A 17,821-nucleotide genomic window follows, 5' to 3' on the forward strand; every position below is an offset into this window, starting at 1 on the left:
GTAGAACACTGAAACAATAAGAGGTTACTGATTACCCATGGCATAAACAACTGGGAGCACTAAATTTGCCGTGTTTTGCCACACCCCCTTTTTTTTACCACCCGCCTACAGCTTCCCAACAACCGGCTGAAAAAAAAAATTCTGGGGAGAACACTGAGATCTATATACAGCTGCAGAAGTAGAGAAAAACAGCTATTACTAAATACCATAATTTAATAACTTGTGGCTTTTTACCAAATTAGCTTTCAAGATACACAACCACCAACAAGGCTATGAACACTTTAAAATTGCACAAGAGTAACTGTTTTATTAGCACAAATGATGCAAGAACAATTCTTCACAAAAGAACGGTTTACCTACTTATTGTGCTATCATATGTAGACCTAGTCTTTCTTTCTTCAAGGCAGGAATCCTTTCACATTTAGTAAAGCTGCACTTTATAAAACATGGGGATTATGTATAAACATCCCTATATATATATATATATATATATATATCTATATATATATATATATATATATATATATATATATATAAAAATAGTACTCATAAAAGGTCTTGAGGATCTATTGATGCAATGTGGTTTTTTTTCAACTCGGTGTACATATGTCTCCTGTGAGATTCTTCTTCCTTCTGCTGCAGCCACTAATAAAAAAAAAATGCAACGACTGCTGCAACTGCAACGGCCACTGATAAAAATGCTACTTTTAATTGATTATTGCTACCACAGCCAGTACAAAATCTTAAGTTGCTTCATGTACTATACAGGCTTGGAATCTGAAATCCAAATAATTTAATATTACTTTTTAGAATATAGTAATAACTGCACAGAGTGTATTCCAAGTAATATGTAAAAGCATAATTTATGTTGCCAAGTAGCTCAATAAAACCCAGTCATAAAACATGTATATTTTACAGAAAAGTGTAAATAAAAGCCAAAGCCTAATTTATTAATGTGAAGAGTTACATTTAGCCGAGAGGAATGGAGAAAACATATGTGAGGTTCACTTTAAATACATCAAAGCCACACTGGCAACTTCACAAATTATTTTGCCTATTTTATGAACCAGTCAAGTAAAACCTCTGAAACCGATTCCCTTCACAGGATAGCAGCAACATATTACGCAGCACTGTACATTAAATTGGAATAGAAAATAACAGACACATATAAACAATGACACAAATGGAGGAGAGGACCCTTCCTAGAAGAGTTTATTATAGAAAGCATATGCTTGATTTTCTGCTTGGAATTTAACGAATATCTTGATGGGTGGCTTCCAACCTCAGTTGCAATTTTTCCCACATCTGCCTGCCCCAAAGATAAGACTCAGAAACCAACGTTCTTATTGGATGGGTAGCGTTTACTACTCTGTGTAATAAGAACACCAGGGTTGTATGAGATTGTTTGTACTTGACTCTTCCCCTAAAATTTTTTTTCAAACCACACCACTCCCTACTGTCTGGCCTCTGTATTTGATGAGTAGCCATGGGGGTAATGACTCCTTCTCTCCAATTCCAACATAAAAACAGATTACACTAAAGTATTATAAAACGTCATAAAATTATATAACCAGTACCTGTTACAGCAATTTCATAATTTCAGTCCCAGGTCTATGCTTCTCATCCCACATGATTCTATTTTCTACTTTTTCCTTCTATTCAGACCTATCAACAAATTCCTTGTAACCTGTTCTAAGTTCTCAATGCAGAGAACATTGATTATCTAATGAGGCCTGAGCCCCTACCAGCACAGACACTTAAGAGGAGGGTTGCGGACATACTGGATTTCACCAAGAAAAAGACTGACGCTAAATCTTGTTGTGTTGTGAGGCTTTTGGGAATAGCACCAGGGTGCTACATTTTTTTTTTTATAACATCAGGGCTATAATAAGTTAAAAAAAATGCAAGTGTAAGTGTAATTCAGTTTGAAATAAAACACACTGTTCTAAAAAAGGAATAAGAACCTTCTGATGGACACATCAGACACAGAGAAGACACACAATATAGAAATAGATGTTTTACACTTTTTAAAAATGCAACTTTCTGTGAACGTTAAAATATTCTGAAAATTTATTAACAGTAACCACACAATGAGGAACTCAAATAATAGGGAAAAAAATGTCCCTACACCGTACAACCACTGTGCAGTACTGTGGAGCAGTGCAACTCAAGAAAAGTGATTAATATTACTAAGAAGTACTCCATATACACTAAAATGTAATTTGCCTTAAAATTGTTGGAAAAATATTTTGTAGAATTGGTGCAATTATCACTTTTTTGTTTTTTTTCTTGTTTACAGGCATCTGAACTATTACCTTGATATTTTCACTTTCTTTCTTGACACGCTTGCAATTCTCAATGATGTTCACTGTGCTCTTATTAACCTCATTGTCAGCTCGGTGTCTTAACCAATCTTCATAGCCCTGCAAAAGAAAAAAATTGTATAACATTGATCAAATGTGTAAACGGGACAGCCCTTTTCAAACCAAACATCTTAAGTATTTGCAAGTATTGCAAACAATACATAAACCCATTTCACATCTATGTACATAATGTAATACTAAACTATTGAATGTTTACAGAGGGGCAAGTTTGTAACATAGGTTAATGTTCATTATTTAGACACTTTTGTTCTTTGCATGTTTCTTATTTGTACAGCTGAGGGGACCCCCAAAGTGCATAAGGTTTTCTCCAATATTTTACCAAGTGAGTTTAATAATGAAAGGGACAAAACATGCATCAGGGGCAATTTTGGATTACCACTTGGGCGGTTAGCCTGCGTCTGGTTCTGGTTAAGAAAACTTGCTACTATCGGTTACTCCGAACCAGGCGCGGGGTAGCTAAAAACATACGGGGTAGCTAAAAAAAACACGCGTTACAGTGCAATCCGATTGTCATTCAACATTGTATGACAATCGGATTACAAATGAAAAAAATAAATACTTACCTTGTCCCCGCAGCTCCTCCGGAGAAGTCTTCTGTCTTCATCCGGCATGTGCAGTAATGATCTCCGGGGTTTCCCGGTGACGTCACTGCAAGCGTCGGTGCGGGAAATTTAAATCTCTTTGTATTGAACTCAAAAAAAAAAAAAGCTGTATTGAGTCCAATACAAAGAAATCTTTATATAATTATATATATATATACACACACACACACACACACACATTATATAAGCTACTGTACAGTTCCATTACATTATACACTATTTTTTTTTTAAAGATTTTTTTTTTTATAATGTTTTATAAAAAAAAAAAATTTAAAGTTTATTATTAACCACCTGGGCGTTTTTTTTTTTTAAATTGTGGAGATGTAATTAAATCAAAACAGTCATTATTGTTTCATGCACAATACCAACGTCTGCAGATCTAGTAAAAAGCAGACAGAATGAGTTGTAATTTTGTTATTTTTTACTACATCAGTTCATGTTGGCCAATATTCACAATCAATAAGTAACAATGGGTAAAATTTCTACACACAAAATGTTAGACTAATAAAACAACCACACAAACAAGTCTTTCAGCTGCTGCAAGCAAGAGCCTCAATGATTGTGCAGACTGCTCCTTCAATCAACAGTTTCCCCCACATTTATTTTTAGTGAATATTTTCCCCCAGAATCTTCCAGCATGCTTTAAATCAACACAGATTAAACTACCTCCATTAAGGTCTGTGTCCGAGTCTATTACCTGTTTAATAGCTGTCACTGTGATAACAACAAAAAGGGGAAGGCCACTTGTTACTGGGCTTGTTGGTGTATCAACAATTGCCTAAGAAGAAAAGAAAAGGTCTTTGTTACAGAGATTACATAAACAAAACATAAATATTTATAAAACACTATAACAATATTTGGCACAAAAAAAAATCATAAAAAAATCACTGGGACCAACAGTATTAATGTTCCATTCCTACACATACAATCTTACCCTACACATTTTAATCTAACCATTGTAGTACGTAGTGCAAGGTTACTTACTGGATACCAATTGGTTAGTTAGCATTGGGCTTCAATGTCTGGTCAACTTAAAGAGGGTTGTACAGTAATTCTGCAAAGCAGAGGACAACCTTTGGATCTCTGAATCTAAAAGGCCAGAATTTATTTTTAACTCTTAAACAAGAATAAACATATTACACTGACAAAACATTATAAAGTTTGATTGTACAATTACATTTAGCTATAACAACAGTGGCATAAAACACAGACTATTTACTGACTGCAATACAGATTGAATGTAATTGAAATGTAACAGTACAATCATAAGGGTTAGGGTATAGCTAACCTAGGAGTTACCTAAACTCAGAATTTTTACTTTATGTTATACTGCCACAAACATCTAAAACAAATACCATAGTAACCAGATTGCACTCATGCACCCTAAATACTATAATATTCTAGCATCAGTGGAAAATTAAATGAAATGAGGTACAGAATTGAGTTCTGTTTGATTCAATAAAAAAAAAAAGTTTCAATATTAACAGATTGGATAATTGAAATATATGCTAGCTTAATTGAATGCAACCAGCAAATGTACCTAAAATTGGTGGGGGTTTTTTTCGTACACAAATGGCCAACTTGTATTCTAGTATTTATGTAATTACCATAACTAAATATATTGCATTAAAAATGTAAAAAGTCATTAGTTTCTTAACTTGAGTAAAGGTGCGTACACACTTCCAATTTTTATCGTTCCAATCGAACGACGAACGATCGATTGGGCAAAAAATCGTTGGTAAAAAAGTATTGAAACTGAAAAAGCCTGGGCCACACAAGCAGTTATAAGAAAGTGGGTCAATTTAATGCTGCCACTTGTTATGCGAGGGAGCCAAAGAGGTCTACTAGTCTGGGATGCAGCCAGCACTCACCGTGCTAAAGTCATTTCTTCATGAAAGAAAAATAGATCAAGTAATGATTCCCGCAGGAATGACTGCCTATCTCCAGACTCTTGATATTGCAATAAACAAGCCATTCAAAGACAATCTGCACATGGAAATTAATGACTACACTGAAAATAGAATGGAGAGAAATCAGCGCGGAAACTTTGTGAAGCCTAAACTGCAAGAGGTTGTGACTTGGGTGAAGAAATCATGGGAGAAAATCACTGATAGTTGCATTGAACATGCACTATGAGCAGACTACCTTGATAAGAAGTACTCCTTTAAGGACAGTGCTATTGCTAAACATGGGAGATTTGGTCCACTGATTCTAAAAGAAATGGAGTCAGAAGTACCGGTAACTGACCTGGAAATTCAGAGTGAGGATTGTTATGATGATGTTCCAGAAGATGATGACTTGATTGTCATTGAATGTGTAAATGTACCGTACCAGACCGTAGATTGTTGTACCGTAGGTACATGGAAACAATGACACCGTAGTAACAAGAAATTGGATGCACAGTTTCCAGTCCCCGACGTCTTACCATCTGAATGACACACAGCTTCATTAAAAAGAAAACTAATGCAGCCACCCATTGCAAGGACTGCTAAACTGCAATATATAACATTTTCATTTTTGGGTTTAGATGCATTTATTTTTTAGACAGCCAAAACAGCTGCCCTGAACATTCCTCTGTTCTAGGTGGAAATCCCTAAAGTATATATCTAAACTCAACCTAGAAAATGTAAAATACTGCAGTTATGATTTCCTATATGTAGCAGATATATTTGTTTTCTTTTTTCTCCACAGCCTTAAAAGTTTTTAACATCCCAACTTATATGTTGTTCTGTAGGAACACTAGGAATTCAATCTCAATCAAACAGGGAACTTCTTTTAGCGCAGAAAAGTTTAAAATTCCCTGCAAAGGCTATGAATGTGCCATTTGCCAGGACCGTGTATGAAGACAAATGTCTGAGTACATTGGGTACACCTAGACTTCAGGACCTAGTTTGTACACAGCTTTGAAGCACGTCAGCCGATGCATCATCCTGCCTGAGGTCTCCGCAGCCCAGACTATAAAACACATAAATGAATGCATCCGTGTCACAGTATGGCTACTGCAAACAAACATCCAGAGCTCACGTTAAATGCTGAAGATACTGGCAGAGGCCACCCAACCACAGTGCCATTTTTTAACAAGGCAGCATTTGTTAAGCTGGTGGCACTGAACTAGTACTGTCCCCATTAATTTTTTATAGGTGGCTCCAAGTGAGACGCTATATGTAGAATCTCAACTGTGGGCAAGGTTCAATGACTTGAAGAAGCAGTATCTGCACAGCAACCTGGCTCCTGGTGGTTGTCACCTTACCTATTGCTATGCCACCCAATCACAGTGATAGTGATAGCAAATGGCACTGAACAACTCATTACATTGCCATTCCTGTTTCACAGGTTCAGCAAGTGAGATTCCATATGTAGAATCCCAACTGTGGGCAAGATTCATCAGGAAGCGTTATCTGCACCGCTAGTTTGAGCTTAGCCATTTTTGTAGTGGGATCTCAACACAAATTGCCCGGACTCATTACAGGGCGCCCCTCCCCGGGAAATACATACAGGAGGCAGCTCGTCTATAACGCAGAGGTAGCAGCTATGTGTCCCCCGTCACCCCAATACACAGTAACGGGAAACCCACAACCAAGAAGCCACAATACACAATGGTGATTCCGGGAGGCGGAGCCTCTCTCCACAGTAATTTGGACTGAATGTCACAGCGCCTCCTGCTGGTGCCTGCAGTTCAGGTGCTCTGTGCAGCTGCTAGTATTGGGCAGGTGATCCTGGGACATAGGACCTGATTTATTAGAGCTCTCCAAGGCTAGAGACAATACACGTTCATCAGTGAACCTGGGTGATACAGAAAACCTGGAATGGATCAGGTCCAGAATGAAAACATTTGCTAACACAAATTAAATGACTTTTTGAAAATCTATTCCAGGAATGCCGGATCACCCAGGTTCACCAATGAAAGTGTGTTCTCTCTAAAATTAGAGAGCTTTATTAAATCAATGGGTCTGATTCATTAAAGCTCTCCAAGGCTGGAGAGAATACGCTTTCATCGGGGAATCTGGATGATCAAGGAAACCTGGAGTGGATCCAGGCCAGAATTTGCTATCCTCCCTGGGGGATGAATATGAAGTATTTTTAAATGTAAAAGTGGTACATTTTAAAAAACGTAGTATTTTAAATTTCCCGCCTCCCAGCCACTGGGTCCCGCCCTCTAGCTGCATGCTCACACCAGGTTACACAGATGCCTGGTCGGCATTGCCGGGGAAGAAATGCCGGGCATCGCTGGAGGACGCCGAAGGTACCACCTACAAGGTAAGCTTTTTAAACTCTCTGGCAATTCCACCCTGAGTTAGGCTCTAGGTTACCGCCTTTGGTACTGAAAATTAACCCCGAGCCACACTCAGAATTACCGCTAAGGAGGTTAACACAAAGCAAATGACTTTTAGGAAATCTATTCAGGGTTTGCTGGATCACCCAGGTTCACTGATGAAAGTGTATTCTCTCCAACCTTGGAGAGCTTTATTAAATCAGAGCCAATGTGGGTGCCTGAATTCCATAGCTCCTCATACAAGATGTATTTACATTTGCACAGATAAACTTCTGTTTTGCGAAACCTATCATCTGTAAGATCGTTCGTAATAAACAATTACTGCATACATGTACATTGGGTGTTGTTACATAGGTGACATACCCCTATTATTTCTTTTTATATTTTCATTTAAAGTCATACAACATTTTCATTTCTACAATATAATAAAATACAGTTGTACCTATATTTTTTTAAATAGAGAATGTATTTATATAATAATAAATGGAGTATATTTGTCAATGTTTACACATTCTTAAATAAGATTTTAGGAAAATCTGTGAGTGATAACATTTATAAATAGATCTTTATATACTATAAACAACTATAGACTCCTATATTTCCATAATAAACCTTATCTCCATATCTGAATATAGACCCTGATGTGTCTATGAGTCTAAAAAATGACCTTATTATGTCCATTATTATTATTAATACTAAACAGAATTTATATAGCAACAACATTATGTTGCAAATGACAGACGAATACAGACAGTGACAAAGTAGGAGGAGAGGACCCTGCCCCGAAGAGCTTACAATCTAGGACCAAGTATAGCCCCCTATTTGTATGTAATTTACCATAAACCTTAATATATTCATAATTAACCCTATACAATGATATGTTCATAACTGTCTATAGACCATTATGTGTCTGTAATGCTGCTTTATGTCTATAATATTTTAATGTACAGCGCTGCATAATATGTTGGTGCTATATAAATCCTGTTTATTAATAATAATAATATTACTATACTATACTTGTCATTCCATCCAACTTGTACTTTTCATTTGGTAAGATTATATCTGTATATCTGTAGTGGACCAATCATGAAAAAAACATGTAACGGATTTTTACATAATAAAAATATGTTTTTCCCATTTTTTATTTAATCATTTTTTTTACTTTTTGTTTTTTACATTCTGCCACACTTTTCGTGTTTTACTACTGTGGTGATATAGACTGAAGGGAAAACCCACAGACTCCTGGAATGCTGGTGTCACATATCCCAGGAAACTTTAAAGGTCCTATCCAGTTAGGCATATATAGGGGTTTTTACCCCTATCTCATATAAACTCCAGCCCAAAAAGGCACCAGCCCCCAAAAACTTTACCATCCCTTTCCCCTTTTGTACTTGATAACTGATGTTTGAAAAATGCATAGATGCATAAAGGGCTATTTATAGCATGGTCAATAATGTGATTGCCTAGTATGTTGTCGATGGGGTTATCACAGTGACCACAACCTGGTGGATATCAACAGAAAAGTTCTTGTACTGCACCTACCGACTGCCATTCTAACTTGTCACTACTTGTAGCCAAATCCTGGAGGCTTAGCAACAAATTGTCGGTAAGGGTAATTTCTGGAACTAGGGAGGGCATTTGAACTGTTGCTGCCTGTCTAATAGCAGCCTCTTTTGCTGCCTTATCAGCTAGGACATTCCCCTTAGCTATGTCCGTTTGGAGGCCAGTATGTGCTTTACAATGGACAATAGCAACTTTGCTTGATAATTGGATGGCAGCTAGGAGATCATGTACTAGGGTGGAATGTGAGATTTGCTTCCCATCTGCAGCTATAAAGCCTCTTCTCTGCCTGATTACCCCATGATCATGTACAACCCCAAAGTCATATTTGGAATCAGTGTATATATTTACATCTCTTCCCTCAAAAAGACAACAAGCTCTAGCGAGGACAATCAGTTCAGCTGCTTGGGCTGACTGAAAAGGTATAGGATTCCATTCTAGAATAACATCAGGGAGTTGAACCACAGCGTATCCCACATGATAAGTGTTGGCATTAGGGCGGGAACAGGATCCATCCACAAAAATGCTCCTTCAATGGGTGTAGACTGTCAGGGTGTAGAAGTCAGGTCTAGGTGAGGTGTGTTCATGAATAAGTTCAGTACATTCGTGGGGAGGAGGCAAATCATCCTGCTCTCCCTTATATCCAAGTAGGGCATTTAGTATTGCCATTGGACCGAATGTGGGTGCTAAGTATTTAATATGAAGTTGAGGATTAGATAGCAACAAAACTTCATAACCACTTTGTGCTGACATATGTTGTGTATGTATGATTTTCAATAGGGCCTGAACATTGTGTGAGGTATGCAGAGTAACAAAACAAAACCCAAATAATCAACACTTTCCGTACACCATTGTAGTTTGTTCCTTGAAACTTTGTGACCACATTCACATAACCACAGTAATAAGCTAACACAGTCTGCCTGGCAGGCCTCCCAAGTAGAACTACATATGAGGAGATCGTCCACATATTGTAGAAGGACAGAACCATGAGGGGCAGTCCAAGGGCGCAGTGTAGCTTGGAGGACAATGGAGTAGACTACCGGAGAGTCTACATAACCCTGAGGCATTCTACACTGCCTCAGTATTTAATTTATAATTTCCAGCAGACGTATTTGGGGGCTGTATAGTGCTTAAAGAGGGGACCTTACTCCAATCTCAGGGGGAATTTTGCCCCACTATCCCATCTATTATAAGACGCATATCCTCCTGTGTCAGACATCTCCCTTTACAAGCTCTCTTCAAATAATGAAATGTCCCAGATGAAGATGGTTTAGGGCAGTGATTAACAATCTTATTAATATCATCTACTTCAATAGGTTTTTTTAACAAAGTGTCCCCTACAGTCATAAAAGGGAACTGTTCCTCAAGGTCACTTTCCTTATCGGGAAGAGGTGTATTTTCAGGTTTGGGAAAATACTTTTTTGATCTAAGGTGCATGGGGGATATTACATCCCCATCACCAACACCACTAGCCGCCGGATCCTGACCACTCTGATCGGGCATAGATTTGGGCAACTGCAGAGGTGGCAGCGGTAGCTGGGGAGCTATAGGTGGTTGGCTGTTGGTAGCAGTATATCCAGCCAGTAAATCTAAGTCATCTTTTGAAAGGGATGGATATATCTGCGGGATATTTCCTAAATAGGGAGGAGGGGGCTTCTGAAGTGGACCCCTCATCAATTCTTTTTCTAACTCATGTTTCTTTTTATATCCCTCCTGGTTCTCTGCCTTCTGTTTCCTAACCTTTTTATTTGGTCTGTATACCAATATGGTGCATAAGTAAGCAAATTCTCCCCCCCGGCTTCATATACTTCATGTCCCACTGGAGGTCTGGACCATAATATGGGTAAGCTTCAGTGTCACCCAAACATAACCCTTTTACCAATGTCCATATGGAAGGTGTCATTAGCCCCTTCCTGAGGGAACAGATTTACACTCTTCATCCCCTCTGTCCATCCTGCCATATTATCCACCCAGGGAGTAACTAAATAGTAATCAGTTCCACAGACATGGGCTACATAATCCTTACATGTTTCCCCTACATACGGAGGGGGTGGAGGGACCTTTCCTTGTATTGCACCCATTTCTTGTAACCTAATTGAGACTGAAGCAGAGCTGAACTCTCCCCAGGACTAGCTGTACTGAACCGTAAAGGCTCCGACAATTCCTGTCAACTGGGTACAGAGGACTTATGTCTATGGTCAACTTCCTTCTCAACTGCCTGTTAGTATTATCCCTTAAAACCGTCACTTGCGTTCACCAGTTTCTCGGTCAGCGGGTTTCCCCTCGCCAGAGTGGTGGGTCGTCTTACGGTTCTCCAGGACACACACAATAAAACTAGTACAGTTTTCACAGTATCATTTGCTGCTTACCTTCAGCACAAAAATGAAATTACTTAATGCTTCATAACATCATAACATAAAAGAGAGCATAAGAAAGCGACAGATAAGAAGTGATAGAAATTGGCTGACAAGAGAAACCAGGGTGCAGACAATATTTAAATTCTTCCCTAAAGAATTCCACTTTTAAATTCTTCCCTAAAGAATTCCTCTTTAGACTTGGCCAGTAGTTTATCTCCACAGTTTAAAGTCTATCTTCCCTAAAGATAGATACTTTCCCTTTCAGTCTATCTTAAGTGGATTCAGGATAGAAGCAACAGAGAGTTTCAGAAAGGATCGGAATTCCCCTAAGCCTCAAGGCAGGGACTTTCCGAACTTACCAAATTCCTGTGTGCTCTATCCCGGTTGAGCCTCCAGCTGAAAGGATCTGCTTCTACTTCCTCGAATGCACCCTGACTTCTCCTTGATCCACAGAGACAGACGTCTGGAGAAATATCCCAATAACACACACGCACAGTATGGTCTTTGGAATATTCTCTAATCTTTATTTTAAAGTATCTACATTCACTATGTGTGCACCAAATGTCTTTGCAAACCTTGACATTACCTATATTGAAACAGCCATGCCATAAATTAGGACTTTTTGTTAAAAACACATTTTATTAATTACATCACTCATCATTATTAGATCTTAAAATTCCAAATAATTTGAAATGAAGATTTTAGCCAAACACAAAACATTAAACTAAGGGCCACATTATATGTAGTTATTGTTTTCAGTAATCCTTGGTGCACCCATCGACGTGTTTCGTGCAATTACTTCCTCAGGAGTGTAAGGTCATACCATTGCTTAGCAAAAGTAGGATTTAGATAGACTTGAATAATTTTGCCTAGGCTGTTCAGAGTGCAGGCCTGTGGGAGAAATCCAGCATACCCACTCACCACAGGCTGCCTATGGAACACTAGAGTTGGAGGCATATATACCAGGTACCTTGCAAACCGGGAAAGCAACAGTAATTGTGTTTTCTGCAGTTTCCCCAAACACAGAAGGGTAATCCCACAAAAAAAGTAAAAAAAAACATAAAATAAAATTTTTATAAAAGATCTTTTCTGCATTATTAATGACCACCAGTAGATGACGCTGTGTTAAAGTGTTACCAACTCATGACAAGTTTGTTATACATTCTACAATTCAGATGGGGGAACGCGCCATCTAGTGTCCAGAGTTGAAACTGTCATTTATCTAATGGCATTTTTATTACATACTGCATGTTTTTAAGGTTTAAATCATAAGTATCTTTTATGATGATCTATTATGGTGTACATAGTAATGGCTTTTTTTAATCATCTTGTAAATATGTATTGTTTTATTTTATAAATTTTTGCATATTCATAATTTTTTTTATATAATAAAAACCACATGTTGAACTTATAAAATGAATTAATGTACATAGGATTACATTGCAAGACACTACTATTACAAAACTGATTCCAGACTTAACAGTAATTGTCTGCTGTATTTATTACCTGATTTTAAGAACCAAGAAACCTTGTCTCCAAAAAAATGTTTTCACAATCAGAATTCCAACTAAAATCTATAGATAATCCCACCTGTAATGTTAGACATTTATTTTCTTCAATCATGGAGGTCATTAGTGTTTGGTCGAATAGCTTACTATTCGATTCGGCAGCTATTTGCTCGAATAGAGAAAAATTATTCGGGTGGTCGAATGTCAAAGTCGAACACCAATAAAGTCAATAGGAGGAAAAATTCGGGTTTTTTTCAGCACTGTGTAGAGCTTCTACAGCCTCCAAACAGATGTAAAAAGATACATTATAAAAGGATACATGAGTGACTTTCAACAATAAATGTGTACTGTAGTCTTCTTCATGGAAAAATAAGACATCCCCTGAAAATAAGACCTAGGCATATTTTGGCATTTAAAAAAATATAAGACAGTGCCTTATAATCGGGGAAACAGGGTAGTTGTAAAAAGGACAGCAAGCTAGAAATAAAAACGGTCTCTGTATTAGGCATTGTCACTAGTGTTGGTTGAATATCTCACTATTCGATTCAACAGCTATTCCATCGAATAGTGAGATATTGTTCGGGTGATCGAATTACGAATTTGAACACCATTGAAGTCAATGGTGGGAGAATTCGGGTTATTCTTAGGAACAATTAAGGGCTGCAAGAGTAATCAGATTGCTCTTGCAGCCCTTTACTAGTTGTATGTGTTTTATTTTTTATAACAGAGTTTCTCTATCCAAGAACACAGGACACTAGATGTAATGAATGGGGAAACTCGTCCCCATTCAACCTTTAGTGTCCCGGGGATCGCCTCCAGTCACAGCTGTGACTGCAAAGTTCCCACGATCATGTGACCGTGGGAACTGAACTGCAAATAAACTCTGCAGTTCCACATCAAACCCCGGGGTACTACAGGTTAATTAACCTGTAGTGCCCCGAGGATTGCACACTCTTCTCAATGATTGCAGACTCTGCTGTATGTACAGCACTCATTCGTGCATTGTGCGGTTCTTATCATTGGAAAGGATCGTGAAAGATCCATTCCAACGACAAGAATTGCACGTGTGTATGCGGCGTGATAAGAGATAATGTCATTGTAGGATAGCCTGTAAATAAATAAAAAAAATTGTTAAATAAACACAAACACTCAATAAATGAATTTAACATTCATTTTTATTTTTTTTAACAGATTATTTTACATTTTTTATCCAAATTTTTATCATCAATTTTCGTTTTTTTCGGGTCATGTCTACCCGAATATAAGGACAACCCGAATTAAAACACCAACACTAATTGTCACTGTTAACACAAATTAGAGCTTTATCCTTTGTGTTTGCTGGTTTAAAGTTGCCTTGTGTAGGTACACTTGTATTTCATTGTATTAAAAAGCACAGCTTTCTAGGAAACCAAAAATCAGGGTGTCAGCCCTTGTGTATATTTTCATTTAGCCCAGTGGTTGCCAACCTTTTTGGACCCACGGACCACTAAATTTATCAACTCTGGACTGCACATGTGCGGGGGAGGCGGGTGTCACTAAAAGGGAAAGAAACTTCCCACAGAGTAACATCATGATGCCAGAACTCGCCCACTCTCCTATTGCAGGCTCAGACCAGAGACCAGTCCAAAGACACAACCCGCTCACTGCCCCGAGTCTGCAATCTGTACGGGAGACATGGTCCACGGATCTGGCCGGTGCGCCCCCCCAGTGGGGTCCTTCTCCTGACCCCACTTTGGGATGCACGGGCCAGAGCCGTGGACCACCAAAAGGACTCATAAGGGAGGCAGGAGGCTTTGAAGAAGTCACCCTAAAACTTTTGATTTGACTTTTTTGTGGGGGTACAGGACAGGTTGTTTTTATGGAAGAAGAGGTGGCAATGCTAGACATCCCCTGTTTATTAATCTAGTAAATATAGTTATTGCAGATAAGCTGTAGAGAGGAATACAGAGACTGTAGTGACAGCACCAGCAAAGAACAGGCCACAAAGACATAGAGGAAATTGGTGTCCACCAAATTACAGGTAGTCCCGGGTTAAGGACATCCGGCATACAGATGCCTCCTAGATACGAACGAGGCTTCCCTGCTCACTGTGTGCGGAATGGAGGCTAATAATAGTTTAATTATGTTATTGTATATGAATGATTATTATAACAATAGCAACAAAATATAAAATGATATATTGCATATACACAGATAATACAATCAAATAATTAAAAAATGATTAGTATTTTACCTGTTTCTAAAGAATAATGTAAAGTTTGGAAGAACGGAGATAACCATGGGAAGAACATCACACCAGTAAGTGCTATCTGGCCATTAGGTATTTCTGTGGGCTGGTTACTGAATTTCCAATTTGGTGCTAAAATGGTGTTGTTTCTGTCTTGGATGAAAAGGAATTTCAGTGGAGCTAATTTGGGTAACAATGGTAATTTAAAGATTTGTTTTATTAGTAAGATAATAAAATCACCATGTTTGTCAGGATTAGCACTAAGTAAATTGTTGGTAAATTGTTTCTTTAGGTAATAGTTAACTGGTCAAACACTGGTTTGCTTTTAATTCTACACAATGGTTAGGATAGACTAAAAGTTAGGACACAGCTACCACCTAGTGGATGCTTTGGGGTATTAAAAAATGTTTTTAGTGCTGCTGACTTCTATTCAAAAACACAAACTGTGTGCCATTCTCTGGTGATAATTCATCAATAGCAAAATGCATATTATGCTAGTGCACCTACCTTTCAAAAAGGACTAATGGAAACTGCACTTTGAGGATGCAAATCTGCTATTTCAAAAATGTGTTTGCACTGAAATATATCCAAAGCTGATCACTAAATTCTCAGATACTGTACATTTTAATGTCAATGCGTTTTCAAAAGTTGTTTTCAATCTTAGTGTGTAGCCGAAGCTGGAAGGATTACATTATAAAAGAACAAGGCAAGAACAGGCTACAGCAAAAAAAAGCAACACACCACAATTTTTTCACCATAAAGAGTTGTGAGATTTTAATGGTACCACTCTTATGCAAATATAATATTAAAACAAACATTTATTGACAAAGATTAAAAACAATAACATTTACATACTACTACAAAATTAATTCATCATTGTATATGACAACTGTTTAATACATGTTCACAATACATTTCGCCTAATTTGCTTCATCAGGAGGAACATTGCTAAAGCAGTCTTATCCCATTAATTGTCCAAACTTGGCCATTATATTTCAGAGAACATCAGTGCAGTATATGGGGAGAGGCCATAAGAGGCTGGAAACCTTTGTATGTTCAAGGGATGAAGCGGGTGATCAGCCGACAGCCTACAGATTTTAAGGTGGAAGTGGGTCCCCTTTAATTAATACTTAAAGAGGAACTAAACCCAAAAGTGCAAAAAAAAAAATACTACTAACGTTAATCCCGCAGGGCAGTCCAATCACTCCGGGGGTGTCCTGCATTGGGTCCCACCTCGTTCTGGAGCCGGCGCTCTGGGCGCCGCCTTCTTGTCTTCTTCTTCATGTTCTTCATCCTACTTCCCTCGACCCAGGCGCAAAATCAGGTGACGTAGGGTAATAAAAAAAAGTCTTTAACATCAGGGAATGCATTTTTTGTTGAATACATTTTTTTACTAATATTTGGGTGGTGAATCCAGAAATATCCCTAGTTTTTTGCTATTACATCCAGTTTTTACGATACAGGGTACCCTCCATTTTTGTCAAAAAACATACAAATTTTACATACAATGAAACAATAATGAAATAACTTGAATCTACTGTTTATTTATATTTCTTTTTTCATACAAAGGATTGTTTATTTATTGTTACTTTATGACATTGTTTTTACATTAAAACATTTCAATATTAATCGGGTAGGCTGTTAAGGTAAAAATTTACGCTTATATCTTTTCTTGAGTGTTCAGTGTTAGAACAATCCCACCGGATGCTTCAACAATAGTCAGCCGTCATATGTACATCCCAGCCACCCTAATACCGTCCTTCCATGACCTTTAAATCATGGTGGAATTGTTCACCTTGCTCATCACTGACTGCACCAAGGTTTTACGGGAAGTTAGAAAGATGGCTATGCAGAAAATGCACCTTGATGTCACAATCCAATACCTGTATCAAATCTTCTCTGCATTCCTTAATGTCCACACAGAGTGCAGACAATAGTCAGGGGTAGGGATGAGCGAGCTAGATTTGTAAGTTCGATCTTGCGGCGAATCAGGCCGTTCTTGCTTACCGAACATTTAAGCGAGAAAGGCCTTGTATTTTGCCATGAGGTTGTGTTTTTGCCGAACAAATGAGGGAAAATGCAGGGGGTGGGAACGATGACTATTTCTGTCGGTAATGGCGTGGCTGGGAGCAAATCATTTGCTCCCAGGATGCACAGAAAGGCCCAACGGCCCAATCAGGAGATATCTGAGCACAGGCATATATACAGTAAAGGAGGGAGGGGTTAGTCATTCCATCTTGTGTTCTGTGTCAGAAAAAGAAGCAGGGAGAGAAGTGCATTGTGGCAGGTACAGGTTTAGGAGCCTTCTGTATATCTTGAAATATACAGATTGTGCAGTTTTTGATGCTGCCTCTTGCTATCTAGCAAAGAGACATTTCTGTCCTACTCTCTCACAATCCAATACCTGTATCAAATCTTCTCTGCATTCCTTAATGTCCACACAGAGTGCAGACAATAGTCAGGGGTAGGGATGAGCGAGCTAGATCTGTAAGTTCGATCTTGCGGCGAATCAGGCCGTTCTCGCTTACCGAACATTTAAGCGAGAAAGGCCTTGTATTTCGCCATGAGGTTGTGTTTTTGCCGAACAAATGAGGGAAAATGCAGGGGGTGGGAACGATGACTATTTCTGTCGGTAATGGAGTGGCTGGGAGCAAATCATTTGCTCCCAGGATGCACAGCAAGGCCCAACAGCCCAATCAGGAGATATCTGAGCACAGGCATATATACAGTAAAGGAGGGAGGGGTTAGTCATTCCATCTTGTGTTCTGTGTCAGAGAAAGAAGCAGGGAGAGAAGTGCAGTGTGGCAGGTACAGGTTAGGAGCCTTCTGTATATCTTGAAATATACAGATTGTGCAGTTTTTGATGCTGCCTCTTGCTATCTAGCAAAGAGACATTTCTGTCCTACTCTC

The 17,821-nt window shown here is 38.4% G+C and overlaps 1 long non-coding RNA gene across 1 annotated transcript in view; it reads right to left on the bottom strand.

The window, feature by feature from the left end:
• The window catches only part of LOC140343089 (uncharacterized), a 6,102-nt gene extending 1,885 nt beyond the window's left edge, over positions 1-4,217 (bottom strand). Inside the window, exons 1-2 of the long non-coding RNA XR_011923250.1 lie at positions 3,684-4,217; positions 2,316-2,423 (exon numbers count right to left, since the gene is read on the bottom strand). This is a non-coding gene — a long non-coding RNA (uncharacterized lncRNA). The remainder of the gene's footprint in view (positions 1-2,315; positions 2,424-3,683) is intronic.
• Positions 4,218-17,821: the final 13,604 nt, after the last annotated feature.

The sequence above is a fragment of the Pyxicephalus adspersus genome, chromosome Z, assembly GCF_032062135.1.
Source record: "Pyxicephalus adspersus chromosome Z, UCB_Pads_2.0, whole genome shotgun sequence".
NCBI classification, from domain to species: domain Eukaryota; kingdom Metazoa; phylum Chordata; class Amphibia; order Anura; family Pyxicephalidae; genus Pyxicephalus; species Pyxicephalus adspersus.